The sequence below is a fragment of the Oncorhynchus mykiss genome, chromosome 8 (genome assembly GCF_057628025.1).
Source record: "Oncorhynchus mykiss isolate SJ-2025 chromosome 8, ASM5762802v1, whole genome shotgun sequence".
Taxonomy (NCBI): domain Eukaryota; kingdom Metazoa; phylum Chordata; class Actinopteri; order Salmoniformes; family Salmonidae; genus Oncorhynchus; species Oncorhynchus mykiss.
The window spans coordinates 88,347,501-88,363,860 of NC_143029.1; the positions used below are offsets into that span (position 1 = coordinate 88,347,501).

Sequence of the window (16,360 nt, forward strand, 5' to 3'; positions counted from 1 at the left end):
ATTAACTCATTACACAGGGACACCCTTCTATATTAACTCATAACACAGGGACACCTTTCTATATTAACTCATAACACAGGGACATATCACAGGGACACCCTTCTATATTAACTCATATCACAGGGACATATCACAGGGACACCCTTCTATATTAACTCATTACACAGGGACATAACACAGGGACACCCTTCTATATTAACTCATTACACAGGGACACCCTTCTATATTAACTCATTACACAGGGACACCCTTCTATATTAACTCATAACACAGGGACACCCTTCTATATTAACTCATTACACAGGGACACCCTTCTATATTAACTCATTACACAGGGACACCCTTCTATATTAACTCATTACACAGGGACACCCTTCTATATTAACTCATAACACAGGGACACCCTTCTATATTAACTCATAACACAGGGACACCCTTCTATATTAACTCATTACACAGGGACACCCTTCTATATTAACTCATTACACAGGGACACCCTTCTATATTAACTCATTACACAGGGACACCCTTCTATATTAACTCATTACACAGGGACACCCTTCTATATTAACTCATAACACAGGGACACCCTTCTATATTAACTCATTACACAGGGACACTCTTCTATATTAACTCATTACACAGGGACACCCTTCTATATTAACTCATAACACAGGGACACCATTCTATATTAACTCATTACACAGGGACACCCTTCTATATTAACTCATTACACAGGGACACCCTTCTATATTAACTCATAACACAGGGACACCCTTCTATAGTAACTCATTACACAGGGACACCCTTCTATATCAACTCATTACACAGGGACACCCTTCTATATTAACTCATTACACAGGGACACCCTTGTATAGTAACTCATTACACAGGGACACCCTTCTATATTAACTCATAACACAGGGACACCCTTCTATATTAACTCATTACACAGGGACACCCTTCTATATTAACTCATAACACAGGGACACCCTTCTATATTAACTCATTACACAGGGACACCCTTCTATATTAACTCATTACACAAGGACACCCTTCTATATTAACTCATAACACAGGGACACCCTTCTATATGAACTCATTACACAGGGACACCCTTCTATATTAACTCATTACACAGGGACACCCTTCTATATTAACTCATTACACAGGGACATATCACAGGGACACCCTTCTATATTAACTCATTACACAGGGACACCCTTCTATATTAACTCATTACACAGGGACACCCTTCTATATTAACTCATTACACAGGGACACCCTTCTATATTAACTCATAACACAGGGACACCCTTCTATATTAACTCATTACACAGGGACACCCTTCTATATTAACTCATTACACAGGGACACCCTTCTATATTAACTCATAACACAGGGACACCCTTCTATATTAACTCATTACACAGGGACACCCTTCTATATTAACTCATTACACAGGGACACCCTTCTATATTAACTCATAACACAGGGACATAACACAGGGACACCCTTCTATATTAACTCATAACACAGGGACACCCTTCTATATTAACTCATAACACAGGGACACCATATCAGGGTTACCTCCCTTCCCACTGGGCACAGACGTCAATTCAAGGTCGATTCCATGTTGGTGCCCAGTGAGACGATGCTTCACAGCTTCGCCAGGTTCATGCATTGTATACTTGGTGTATTTGTTGGCGCTACGAGATACTTTTTCTATACATGTTTGTTTGTAGAACCAGAAGGAAGTGCCAGAGCACACGCTGTGATCCATAGGAGGCAGGCAGGCAGGCAGGCAGGCAGGCAGGCAGGCAGGCAGGCAGGCAGGCAGGCAGGCAGGCAGGCAGGCAGGCAGGCAGGCAGACAGACAGACAGGCAGGCAGGCAGGCACAGAGACAGACAGACAGACAGACAGGCAGGCAGGCAGGCAGGCAGGCAGGCAGGCAGGCAGGCACAGAGACAGACAGACAGACAGGCAGGCAGGCAGACAGACAGGCAGGCAGGCAGAACCAGAAGGAAGTGCCAGAGCACACGCTGTGATCCATAGGAGGCAGTCAGACAGACAGACAGACAGACATGCAGGCAGGCAGGCAGGCAGGCAGGCAGGCAGGCAGGCAGGCAGGCAGGCAGGCAGGCAGGCAGGCAGACACAGAGACAGGCAGACAGGCAGGCAGGCAGGCAGCTAGGCAGGCAGGCAGGCAGGCAGAATAACTTTTCCCCTTCTATTTGTTTGTAAATAAGAGTGACTGACTGTGACTGAATAAGCTGGTGGCTCCACTAGGGCATCACTAGGGATCCTCTAGGGCATCACTAGGGCTCCTCTAGGGCATCACTAGGGCTCCACTAGGGCTCCTCTAGGGCTCCTCTAGGCTTTACTAGGCCTCCACTAGGGCTCCTCTAGGGCTCCTCTAGGGCTCCACTAGGCTCCTCTAGGCTTTACTAGGGCTCCACTAGGGCTCCTCTAAGGCTCCTCTAGGGCTCCACTAGGGATCATCTAGGGCTCCACTAGGCTCCACTAGGCTCCTCTAGGCTAAACTAGGGCTCCACTAGGCTTTACTAGGGCTCCACTAGGGCTCAAAAAGGCTTTACTAGGGCTCCATTAGGCTCCTCTAGGCTTTACTAGGGCTCCTCTAGGCTCCTCTAGGCTTTACTAGGGCTCCACTAGGGCTCCAAAAGGCTTTACTAGCTGAGCTTTAGTGTAGTGGAACCCTAGCAGAGCCTAGCTGAACACTTGTGTAGTTGAGCTCTAGTGTAGTGGAGCCCTAGTGTAGTGGAGCCCTAGTGTAGTTGAGCCCTAGTGTAGTGGAGCTCTAGTGTAGTGGAGCCCTAGTGTAGCGGAGCCCTAGAGTTTTGGAGCCCTAGAGTTTTGGAGACCTAGTGTATTGGAGCCCTGGTGTAGTGGAGCTCTAGTGTAGTGGAGCTCTAGTGTAGTGGAGCCCTAGTGTAGCAGAGCCTTAGTGGAACCTTAATGTAGTGGAGCTCAAGTGGAACAATAGTGTAAAGGAGCCCTAGTGGAGCCTTAGTGTAGTGTGGGCTCTAGTTTAGTGGAGCTCTAGTGGAGCCCTAGTGGAGCCATAGTGGAGCACTAGTGTAGTGGATCTATACTGGAGCTCTAGTGGAGCACTAGTATAGCCGAACCCTAGTGGAGTCCTAGTGTAGTTGAGCACTCGTGTAGTGGAGCTCTAGTGTAGCCCTACTGGAGCCATAGTGGAGCCATAGTGGAGCCCTAGTGTAGTGGATCTATACTGGAGCTCTAGTGTAGTGGAGCCCTAGTGTAGTGGCTCTATACTGGAGCCCTAGTGTAGTGGAGCCCTAGTGTAGTGGAGCTCTTCTGGAGCCCTAGTGCAGTCGAGCAGTAGTGTATTGGAGCCCTAGTGGAGCCCTATTGTAGTAGAGTGCTAGTGTCGTGGAGCCCTAGTGGAGTGCAGCCCTAGTGTTGTGGAGCCCTAGTTAAGCCCTAGTGGAGTGGAGCCCTAGTGTTGTGGAGCCCTAGTGGAGCCCTAGTGGAGTGGAGCCCTAGTGTAGTGGAACCCTAGTGGAGTGAAGCACTAAAGGAGTGGAAGTGGAGCCCCAGTGGAGCTCTAATGGAGTCCTTGTGAAGCCCTAGTTTAGTGGAGCCCTAATGGAGCCCTACTGTAGTGGAGCTCTAGTGGAGCCCTAGTGTAGCGGAGCTCTAGTGGAGCCCTAGTGTAGTGTTTCTCTAGTGGAGCCCTAGTGTAGTGTAGCTCTAGTGGAGCCCTAGTGTAGTGTAGCTCTAGTGGAGCCCTAGTGTAGTGTAGCTCTAGTGGAGCCCTATTGGAGCCATAGTGTAGTGGAGCTCTAGTGGAGCCCTACTGTAGCAGAGCTCTAGTGGATCTCAAGTGTAGTGGGGCTCTAGCGGAGTCCTAGTGGAGCCCTTGTGGAGCCCTAGTTTAGTGGAGCCCTAGTGTAGTGGAGCTCTAGTGGAGCCCTAGTGTAGCGGAGCTCTAGTGGAGCCCTAGTGTAGTGGAACTCTAGTGTAGTGGAGCTCTAGTGTAGTGGAGCTCTAGTGTAGAGGAGCTCTAGTGTTGTGAAGCCCTAGTGTAGTGGAGCTCTAGTGGAGCCCTACTGTAGTGGAGCCCTACTGTAGTGGAGCCCTAGTTTAGTGTAGCCCTAGTTTAGTGTATTCCTACTGTAGTGGAGCTCTAGTCTAGTGGAGCCCTAGTGTAGTGGAGCCCAAGTGGAGTCCTAGTTTAGTGGAGCTCTAGTGGAGCCCTAGTTTAGTGGAGCCCTAGTGGAGCCCTAGTTTAGTGGAGCTCTAGTGGAGCCCTAGTTTAGTGGAGCTCTAGTGTAGTGGAGCCCTAGTGTAGAGGAGCTCTAGTGGAGCCCTACTGTAGTGGAGCTCTAGTGTAGTGGAGCCCTAGTGTTGTGGAGCCCGAGTGGAGCCCTAGTGGAGTGGAGCCCTAGTGGAGTGAAGCACTAAAGGAGTGCAAGTGGAGCTCCAGTGGAGCTCTAGTGGAGCCCTAGTGTAGTGTAGCTCTAGTGGAGCACTATTGGAGCCGTAGTGTAGTGGAGCTCTAGTGGAGCCCTAGTGTAGTGGAGCTCTAGTGGATCTCAAGTGTAGTGGGGCTCTAGCGGAGTCCTAGTGGAGCCCTAATGGAGCCCTAGTGTAGTGGAGCTCTAGTGGAGCCCTAGTGTAGTGGAGCTCTAGTGTAGTGGAGCTCTAGTGGAGCCCTACTGTAGTGGAGCTCTAATGTAGTGGAGCTCTAGTGTAGTTTAGCTCTAGTGGAGCCCTAGTGTCGTGTAGCTCTAGTGGAGCCCTATTGGAGCCATAGTGTAGTGGAGCTCTAGTGGAGCCCTAGTTTAGTGGAGCTCTAGTGTAGTGGAGTCCTAGTGTAGTGGAGCTCTAGTCTAGTGGAGCCCTAGTGTAGTGGAGCCCTAGTGGAGCCCTAGTTTAGTGGAGCTCTAGTCTAGTGGAGCCCTAGTGTAGTGGAGCCCTAGTGGAGCCCTAGTTTAGTGGAGCTATAGTGGAGCTCTAGTGTAGTGGAGCTCTACTGTAGTGGAGCCCTAGTGTTGTGGAGCCCTGTTGGAGCCCTAGTGTAGTGTAGCTCTAGTGGAGCCCTAGTGTAGAGGAGCTCTAGTGGATCTCAAGTGTAGTGGGGCTCTAGCGGAGTCCTAGTGGAGCCCTTGTGGAGCCCTAGTTTAGTGGAGCCCTAATGGAGCCCTAGTGTAGTGGAGCTCTAGTGGAGCCCTAGTGTAGTGTAGCTCTAGTGGAGCACTATTGGAGCCGTAGTGTAGTGGAGCTCTAGTGGAGCCCTAGTGTAGTGGAGCTCTAGTGGATCTCAAGTGTAGTGGGGCTCTAGCGGAGTCCTAGTGGAGCCCTAATGGAGCCCTAGTGTAGTGGAGCTCTAGTGGAGCCCTAGTGTAGTGGAGCTCTAGTGTAGTGGAGCTCTAGTGGAGCCCTACTGTAGTGGAGCTCTAATGTAGTGGAGCTCTAGTGTAGTTTAGCTCTAGTGGAGCCCTAGTGTCGTGTAGCTCTAGTGGAGCCCTATTGGAGCCATAGTGTAGTGGAGCTCTAGTGGAGCCCTAGTTTAGTGGAGCTCTAGTGTAGTGGAGTCCTAGTGTAGTGGAGCTCTAGTCTAGTGGAGCCCTAGTGTAGTGGAGCCCTAGTGGAGCCCTAGTTTAGTGGAGCTCTAGTCTAGTGGAGCCCTAGTGTAGTGGAGCCCTAGTGGAGCCCTAGTTTAGTGGAGCTATAGTGGAGCTCTAGTGTAGTGGAGCTCTACTGTAGTGGAGCCCTAGTGTTGTGGAGCCCTGTTGGAGCCCTAGTGTAGTGTAGCTCTAGTGGAGCCCTATTGGAACCATAGTGTAGTGGAGCTCTAGTGGAGCCCTAGTGTAGAGGAGCTCTAGTGGATCTCAAGTGTAGTGGGGCTCTAGCGGAGTCCTAGTGGAGCCCTTGTGGAGCCCTAGTTTAGTGGAGCCCTAATGGAGCCCTAGTGTAGTGGAGCTCTAGTGGAGCCCTAGTGTAGTGGAGCTCTAGTGTAGTGGAGCTCTAGTGGAGCTCTAGTGTAGTGGAGCTCTAGTGGAGCCCTACTGTAGTGGAGCTCTAATGTAGTGGAGCTCTAGTGTAGTGTAGCTCTAGTGGAGCCCTAGTGTAGTGTAGCTCTAGTGGAGCCCTATTGGAGCCATAGTGTAGTGGAGCTCTAGTGGAGCCCTAGTTTAGTGGAGCTCTAGTGTAGTGGAGCTCTAGTGTAGTGGAGCCCTAGTGTAGTGGAGCTCTAGTCTAGTGGAGCCCTAGTGTAGTGGAGCCCTAGTGGAGCCCTAGTTTAATGGAGTTCTAGTCTAGTGGAGGCCTAGTGTAGTGGAGTCCTAGTGGAGCCCTAGCTTAGTGGAGCTCTAGTGGAGCCCTAGTTTAGTGTAGCTCTAGTGGAGCCCTAGTTTAGTGGAGCTCTAGTGGAGCCCTACTGTAGTGGAGCCCTACTGTAGTGGAGCTCTAGTGGAGCCTTAGTTTAGTGGAGCCCTACTGTAGTGGAGCCCTAATGTAGTGGAGCTCTCGTGGAGCCCTACTGTAGTGGAGCCCTAGTTTTGTGGAGCCCTACTGTAGTGGATCTCTAGTGGAGCCCTACTGTAGTGGAGCTCTAGTGTAGTTGAGCTCTAGTGTAGTGCAGCTCTAGTGTAGTGGAGCCCTACTGTAGTGGATCTCTAGTGGAGCCCTACTGTAGTGGAGCTCTAGTGTAGTTGAGCTCTAGTGTAGTGCAGCTCTAGTGTAGTGGAGCCCTACTGTAGTGGATCTCTAGTGGAGCCCTACTGTAGTGGAGCTCTAGTGTAGTTGAGCTCTAGTGTAGTGCAGCTCTAGTGTAGTGGAGCCCTACTGTAGTGGATCTCTAGTGGAGCCCTACTGTAGTGGAGCTCTAGTGTAGTGGAGCTCTAGTGTATTGGAGCCCTACTGTAGTGGAACTCTAGTGGAGCCCTAGTTTAGTGGAGCCCTACTGTAGTGGAGCTCTAGTGTAGTGGAGCCCTATTGTGGTGGAGCTCTATTGTCAAAGTCAGTATTAACACCATCTCCTGTAATGACCGTATGAACACCATCTCCTGTAATGACCGTATGAACATCATCTCCTGTAATGACCGTATGAACACCATCTCCTGTAATGACCGTATGAACATCATCTCCTGTAATGACCGTATGAACATCATCTCCTGTAATGACCGTATGAACATCATCTCCTGTAATGACAGTATAGCCTATGCATAAAAGTTTCTCCACAGACATTCCTTTTACTTATAGTCTACGTTATTAACGTGGTCAATGTCTGTTAGATATTTTTGACAGAATTCTTGTATAAAATAATATTGGCCTTGGCTTTTAAAAGTCTATGTTCTCCTTGCTATTTCTGTGTGTGTTGCTCTAGGGGGTCATTCATAATGGAAATGTTTCTGGGGGGATTTCCTGCTGCACTGGGTAGTACAAACAGTAACACTGGGAATGAACTGGGAGAAACACAACACAACACTGGGAATGAACTGGGAGAAACACAACACTGTGAATGAAGTGGGAGAAACACAACACTGTGAATGAAGTGGGAGAAACACAACACAACACTGTGAATGAGGTGGGAGAAACACAACACTGTGAATGAAGTGGGTGATACACAACACTGTGAATGAAGTGGGTGATACACAACACTGTGAATGAAGTGGGAGATAGTTTATGCTAGGGATATCAGTTTATTTGCACGGGCTGCATCTCAATCCACTGCGACATAGTGGATTGCTTTAGTCACAGTCACAAAGCAACAACAAAAAAGCAGCAACACTGTGTCGCCAAAAATGTTAATATTTTGTTTTATCTCCTAGATATAGGACAGACACTACAACACATTAATCTTTATGATTTATTTTTGGACAGTAAAGGCCTAATTTTATATTTTTCAATACTTTTTATATATTTTTGGGCAACACCTAAAGGGATCCTAAAAGACAAAATCGCTAAATGATCCATGCTATAACCATCCTAAAACAAATCCATATGCTATGACCTAGAATTTCCATTCTCAGATCGTTAATAAAACCTCCCAGGAAACCTTTAAAGGGACCAGAGTAAAACGTTCTCAGAACCTCCCTGGAACCAGAGTAAAACGTTCTCAGAACCTCCTTGGAACCAGTGTAAAACATTCTCTGAAAACATCAGTAATAATTTTATTTTTAGATTACAGGGAGGTTCTGAGAACCTTTTCCTCTGGTTTTACTCTGGTTTACGATTTCTCAGCCAATGTGAAATCGAAAACATACGTTCCCACAACTTCCAAGGAACCAAATATGCTAGCTAAAACAGATGTAGGATCTTAATTTGATCACTCTGTTGCACGAGAACTTTCATAACATAATAATTCACATTTCCTGTTGCTACAGGATTATTTTCCTGCTGTAACAAACTGGCTCAAATTAAGATTCCAGATCTGTAGGCCAACATTCACCAGTGATGGCTAAGTAAAGTAATACATTGACAATCAGAGCTGATCACAATCACACGTTCTATCCCATTGAGGGTCTACAAAAATCAAGTCTCTTAGAACCCGACCCTGCAGTGCCAGAAGTATGCCAGCCAGACTCTTTGACAAACACTCATACATGAAATATAGACTTTAACAATTTATAGACTTTGTATTACAGTGATATTTTCCCAGTTCCGAGTAAACTGTTGGCCACACCCATAATGCATTATAATGAAACATTCTGCCCCAGTTTGAGAGGTACGCTGTGTCCCAAATGGAAGCCCTTTCCTTAGTGCACTCCAAAAGGCTTCAAAAGCAAGTCTCAGTCAGACCGTGCAGTGCCAGAAGTATGTCAACTCGACAGACTCCCTCTCTGACCTTGTGAGATGTCACTCTGCAGAAAGCTCCTTGATGGCCATTCCTTCCACCACATCAATTATGGGAGGCGTTAGTTGAGGTAATGTGCTGCACGCAAGGTAATGTGAAGGAGGGTGGCTTGGAGAATGAAGGGGGCGCTCACACACACACACACACACACACACACACACACACACACACATACACAGAGGAAGGGTGGAGGCTGAGGGCCTATGCAGTATTCATGTCCCCATCTGGTCCCCCTCTCATCCCGTCTCGCTCTACAGGGTCAGGCCTGTAAGCTCTGAAGCCAGCCAGCCAGCCAGCCAGTGATCTAGTCAGCCATCCAGTCATCCAGCCAGCCAGTCAGCCATCCAGTTATCCAGCCACCTAGTCAGCCATCCAGTCAGCCAGTTAGACAGCCTGCCAGTCAGCCATCTAGCCAGATAGCCAGTCAGCCAGTGATCAAGTCAGCCAGCCAGTCAGCCACCCTGTCAGCCAGTCAGCCACCCAGTCAGCCAGTCAGCCATCCAGTTAGACAGCCTGCCAGTCAGCCAGCCAGCCAACCATCCAGTGATCTAGTCAGCCAGCCAGTCAGCCAGTCAGCGACTCAGTCAGCCACCCAGCTAGCCAGTCAGCCAGGACTGCAGGTCTACGGCTATTTACACACAATCTGAACTCCTGGACATCTAACACCACACAGACACACACACACACACACACACACACACACACACACACACACACACACACACACACACACACACACACACACACACACACACACAAACACACATAAACGAACACGAGGGGTCCCAGATCTCCTGGCCCATCCTTCCGACAGGACTGACTGGCAGACACTGAACAAGCACGTCTGATTCAGATCAGCTATCATGGCCGACACCACACCGCTCTACTGTCATCTCAGCTGGTGAAGAGTCTGTTGTTTCCACACACAGCCAAACATAACACCTGTTCAAATGGGATACACACAAAGGAATGGGCAGCGTCTGGAGTCAAGCCAATATCAATGGGAGGGAGGGGAATGGGATCTTTGGAATGATCACAGTCATAACATGAATTAAATAACCAAATGGTGAAAAGGACATGTTGGAGGATGTGAAAGTCATAAAAACAGTATTTCTTGTATATTTCGGTTTGCAGATGTTTATGACAGTAAGTACACAGGCAGTTCCAGAACAATACGGACTCTTCAGACGTCATAGCTCCAAACACTTCTCTCTTCCTTTTTAGGAAATTATCATGACCTCACAATTAGGCTCATTCAAATCCTTAGTTTAGATTTCCCTCAGTCTGTTTACACCAAAGTGAATCAACACTAATTAGAACAGTGATATTATATCCACATCTGAGAGACACTGACTGGGGTGCCAAGGACTACATTTTGAACAGCTCAGTTTGTTCATTATAGTAAATGAGCCGTGACTGAACGAGTTTGTCTCAATTATACTGAAGTTGTTCAAGTGCGTTTCATGATGCGTTTCATCTATGGGAATCATGTGTTGTCAGTGTTTGGGGACTTGTGAAGGGAGATATGTGTGTTTGGGGAGCAACAAAGGCTTGTGGGTTGTGAGCTGGCAGGCAGGCAGGCAGGCAGGGAGGGGGAGGCAGGCAGGCAGGCAGGGAGGGGGAGGCAGGCAGGCAGGCAGGCAGATAGGCAGGCAGGCAGGCAGGCAGGCAGGCAGGCAGGCAGGCAGGCAGGCAGATAGGCAGGCAGGCAGGCATCACGTCTGGAGGAAACCTGGCACCATCCCCACGGTGATGCATGGTGGTGGCAGCATCATGCTGTGGGGATGTTTTTCAGCGGCAGGGACTGGGAGACTAGTCAGGATCGAGGGAAAGATGAACTGAGCAAAGTACAGAGAGATACTTGATAAAAACCTGCTCCAGAGTGCTCAGGACTTCACACTGAGGCGACGGTTCACCTTCCAACAGAACAACGACCCTAAGCACACAGCCAAGAGAATGCAGGAGTGGCTTCGAGGCAGGTCTCTGAATGTCCTTGAGTGTCCCAGCCAGAGCCCGGACTTGAACCCAATCGAACATCTCTGGAGAGCCCTGAAAATAGCTGTCCAGTGACGCTCCCCATCCAACCTGACAGAGCTTGAGAGGATCTGCAGAGAAGAATGGGAAAAACTCCCTAAATACAGGTGTGCCAAGCTTGTAGCGTTATACCCAAGAAGACTCGAGGCTGTAATCGCTGCCAAATGTGCTTCAACAAAGTACTGAGTAAAGGGTCTGAATACTTATGTAAATGTGATATTTCTAAAGTCCTGTTTTTGTTTTTTCATTATGGTGTATTGAGTGTGGACTGATGAGGGGGTAAAACTATTTAATCCACTTTAGAATAAGTGGATTAAATGTAACAAAATGTGGAAAAAGTCCAGGGGGCTGAATACCTTCCAAATGCACTGTATTTTTATTTTAACCTTTATTTAACTAGTCAGTAAAGAACAAATTCTTATTTACAATAACAGCCTACCAGGGAACAGTGGGCTAACTGTCTTGTTCATGTGGAGAATGACAGATTTTTACCTTGTCAACTCGGGGATTCAATCCCGCAACCTTTTGGTTACTGGCCCAACACTCTAACCACTAGGCTACTAACACCACAAAATACTGTTTTTTTTTATTTACCTTTTTTTAACTAGGCAAGTCAGTTATTAAGAACAAATTCTTATTTTCAATGACAGCCTAGGAACAGTGGGTTAACTGTCTTGTTCAGGGGGCAGAACAACAGATTTGTACCTTGTCGGCTCGGGGATTCGATCTTGCAACCTTTCGGTTACTAGTCCAAAGGTATTAAATTAGAGATATCTTTGTAATGACCCTGAATAGATGGAGGTTCATTCTCTGAGACGAGCAGCCTTACAGCTTTATTTACACAGCTGTTATCTTTTAGTTTTGCAGTACATATGGGGTGTTAAGTTTCCACAACAATTTATTGGTTGAATCTTAAAGAGGGTCTGAACTTCCTGATTTGGCCTCATCTTTCATATTGCTTTAAAAAAAGGCCATAACTGAAGTCAAACAAGAGTTGTGTTGGGGGGCGTGGTTTGATGTGGGTGTGTCATTGCCATCCAATCACAATAGACCAGACCAGTAGTGAATTGTGAAAGTAAGGTAAGCTAAGCTAGCTTTGCTACGGGAAGAGGTTTTGAAGTTGATGACTTGTAAAAACCTACTCTGACCTTGCACTAACCTTGTTTTTAGCTGACAGCAGCTAGCTAGCTATTATAGCTTGGCGGTAGCTGATATCCTCCTTTTAACCTTTTTTACATAACATTACTGTTTAAAATATATATATGTTAACATAAAAAAAGATACAATAATATTGTTATTTAAATTTGATTATAAGTGCAAAATTGTCCTCTGTAGTTAGGACTTAAATATGAAACAATTTACATACCAGTCAATGGGTACAGTAGGATTAAATCATATTTGCGGCATAAGGGTGTCCAATACAGAGGACATTTCTTGACAAGCTCCTACTTCATGTGAACAATTATTACACAGCCCTGACAACTATGTTCCTTACTAGAGACAAAATGATAATAATTACACACACTAAATTTTCCATCAAATGTGCAAATTTTTTATTGGCAGACATTTTTTTAAAGAACCATTTAGATAAAGTTTTCATGGTCACAACACATGTGATGTCATTGAAAAGCCCAGAAAGTCCTCTCAAAGGGGACAAGATGTCACTCCCCTGACCTTAGAGATCCTTTTTATTCTCTATTTTGGTTAGGTCAGGGTGTGACTAGGGTGGGTGGGCAATCTATGTGTTCTATTTCTTTGTTGGCCGGGTGTGGTTCCCAATCAGAGGCAGCTGTCTATCGCTGTCTCTGATTGGGGATCATACTTAGGCAGCCTTTTTTCCACCTGTAGTTTGTGGGATCTTGATATGTATAGTTACTGTATAGCCTGCAGAACGCTACGTTTTGTTTATAGTTTGATGTTTTTTGGTGTTCATCAAATAAAGTAAGATGTACGCTTACCACGCTCCCAAATTAATAAAATCACTAAAAACGACGTCAACATAAACTTTAAAAAGAAATGAGGCTGATGCAAAACAGATACGAACACTTAGCTTATTAAAAAATGTTGAAGAACCATTAGGTTATTTCATCACGTTATAAGTGCAGCAATGTGTACACGGCAGTAGGTTAGAAGCGTGAATGTTCCATAATGTTATTAGCAGTTCTCCAAAGCGTGCTGCAAAGGCAAACGGTTTCATACGACAGAGATTAAAATATCCGTTAGAAGTGTAGAATGAGGATAGATCTAAAGATGCAACAACTAGCATGGGTTGTTAATATGGGTTGTTAATATGGGTTGTTAATATGACTAGATGTGACTAGATGGGTTGTTAATATGGGTTGTTAATATGACTAGATGGGTTGTTAATATGACTAGATGTGACTAGATGGGTTGTTAATATGGTTTGTTGTTAATATGACTAGATGTGACTAGATGGGTTGTTAATATGGGTTGTTAATATGACTAGATGTGACTAGATGGGTTGTTAATATGGGTTGTTAATATGACTAGATGTGACTAGATGGGTTGTTAATATGGGTTGTTAATATGACTAGATGTGACTAGATGGGTTGTTAATATGACTAGATGGGTCAGATGGGTTGTTAATATGGGTTGTTGTTAATATGACTAGATGGGTTAGATGGGTTGTTAATATGGGTTGTTAATATGACTAGATGTGACTAGATGGGTTGTTGATATGGTTTGTTGTTGATATGGGTTAGATTGGTTGTTAATATGGGTTGTTGTTAATATGACTAGATGGGTTGTTAATATGACTAGATGTGACTAGATGGGTTGTTGATATGACTAGATGGGTTGTTAATATGACTAGATGGGTTAGATGGGTTGCTAATATGGGTTGTTGTTAATATGACTAGATGGGTTAGATGGGTTGTTAATATGACTAGATGGGTTGTTAATATGACTAGATGGGTTGTTAATATGACTAGAAGGGTTAGATGGGTTGTTAATATGGGCTGTTGTTAATATGACTAGATGGGTTAGATGGGTTGTTAATATGGGTTGTTAATATGACTAGATGGGTTGTTAATATGAGTAGATGGGTCAGATGGGTTGTTAATATGGGTTGTTAATATGACTAGATGGGTTGTTAATATGACTAGATGGGTTGTTAATATGAGTAGGATTGTGTCTATGGCTGCTGGACAACGGAAAGAAAGTAGTTAACATGAGAGAAATACTGGTTTCAATGGCATATGAGAGAGTGTCTACAAAATAATCCCCTTAACCTTTCTGATCTCCCCATCCCGGATCCGGGATCGTGAATACAGACTCAAGCTCATTACCATAACGCAACGTTAACTATTCATGAAAATCGCAAATGAAATGAAATAAATATGCTAGCTCTCAAGCTTAGCCTTTTGTTAACAACACTGTCATCTCAGATTTTCAAAATATGCTTCTCAACCATTGCAAAACAAGCATTTGTGTAACAGTATTGATGGCTAACGTAGCATTTAGCATTAGCATTCAGCTGGCAACATTTACACAAAAAAACAGAAAAGCATTCAAATAAAATCATTTACCTTTGAAGAACTTCAGATGTTTTCAATGAGGAGACTCTCAGATAGCAAATGTTCAGTTTTTCCTGAAAGATTATTTGTTTAGGACAAATCGCTCCGTTTTCTGCGTCACGTTTAGCTATGAAAAAACCCCTGTATCCAGGATTGTGTAAATCTATCAGCAAGCTCATTAGCATAACACAACGTTAACTATTTATGAAAATCGCAAATGAAATGAAATAAATATGCCATCTCTCAAGCTTAGCCTTTTGTAAACAACACTGTCATCTTAGATTTTCAAAATATGCTTCTCAACCATAGGAAAACAATCATTTGTGTAAAAGTAGCTAGCTAGCGTTAGCATTTCGCGTTAGCATTTAGCGTTAGCATTAGCGTTAGCATCCAGCACGCAACATTAACAAAAACATAAAAGCCTTCAAATAAAATAATTTACCTTTGAAGAACTTCTGATGTTTTCAATGAGGATACTCTCAGTTAGATAGCAGATGCTCCGTTTTTCCAAAAAGATTCCTTGTGTATTAGAAATAGCTCCGTTTTATACATCACATTTGGCTACCAAAAAAAATCCGAAAATTCAGTCCTCAAAACGCGAACTTTTTTCCAAATTAACTCCATAATATCGACTGAAAACATGGCAAACGTTGTTTAGAATCAATCATCAAGGTGTTTTTCACATATCTCTTCATTGATACATCGTTCTTGGACACATGCTTTCTCCCCTGAATCAAATGGTAAAGTAGAAGCAGCTGGCAATTGCGCACCGAATTCGACGCAGGACACCAGGCGGACACTTGGAAAATGTAGTCTCTTATGGTCAATCTTCCAATGATATGCCTACAAATATGTCACAATGCTGCTAAGACCTTGGGCGAACGACAGAAAGTGTAGGCTCATTCGTTGCGCAATCACAGCCATATAAGGAGAGAATGGAAAACAGAGCTTCAGAAATTCTGCTAATTCCTGGGTGATGCATCATCTTGGTTTCGCCTGTAGAATGAGTTCTGGGGCACTTACAGACAAAATCTTTGCAGATTCTGAAACTTCAGAGTGTTTTCTTTCCAAAACTGTCAAGAATATGCATAGTCGAGCATCTTTTCGTGACAAAATATCGCGCTTAAAACGGGAACGTTTTTTATCCAAAAATGAAATAGCGCCCCTAGAGCTCTAATAGAGAGCTTCTGCATTCAAATGGGAAGAACATTCAAATGGGCAGAACATTCAAATGGGCAGAACATTCAAATAGGCAGAACATTCAAATAGGCAGAACATTCAAATGGGCAGAACATTCAAATGGGCAGAACATTCAAATAGGCAGAACATTCAAATGGGCAGAACATTCAAATGGGCAGAACATTCAAATAGAAAGAACATTAAAATGGGCAGAACATTCTAATAGACAGAACATTCTAATAGACAGAACATTCTAATAGGCAGAACATTCAAATAGGCAGAACATTCAAATAGGCAGAACATTCAAATAGGCAGAACATTCAAATGGGCAGAACATTCAAATAGGCAGAACATTCAAATGGGCAGAACATTCTAATAGACAGAACATTCTAATAGACAGAACATTCTAATAGGCAGAACATTCAAATAGGCAGAACATTCAAATAGGCAGAACATTCTAATAGACAGAACATTCTAATAGACATAACATTCAAATAGGCAGAACATTCAAATAGGCAGAACATTCAAATGGGCAGAACATTCTAATAGACAGAACATTCTAATAGGCAGAACATTCTAATAGGCAGAACATTCAAATGGGCAGAACATTCAAATAGGCAGAACATTCAAATGGGCAGAACATTCAAATAGGCAGAACATTCAAATAGGCAGAACATTCAAATGGGCAGAACATTCTAATAGGCAGAACATTCAAATGGGCAGAACATTCAAATAGGCAGAACATTCAAATGGGCAGAACATTCA

At 44.7% G+C, this 16,360-nt stretch overlaps 1 long non-coding RNA gene across 1 annotated transcript in view; it reads right to left on the reverse strand.

Annotated features, from left to right (window-relative positions):
* The window catches only part of LOC149982178 (uncharacterized), a 49,043-nt gene extending 33,728 nt beyond the window's left edge, over positions 1-15,315 (reverse strand). The window contains exons 1-2 of the long non-coding RNA XR_016482704.1: positions 14,859-15,315; positions 14,429-14,490 (exon numbers count right to left, since the gene is read on the reverse strand). This is a non-coding gene — a long non-coding RNA (uncharacterized LOC149982178). The remainder of the gene's footprint in view (positions 1-14,428; positions 14,491-14,858) is intronic.
* Positions 15,316-16,360: the final 1,045 nt, after the last annotated feature.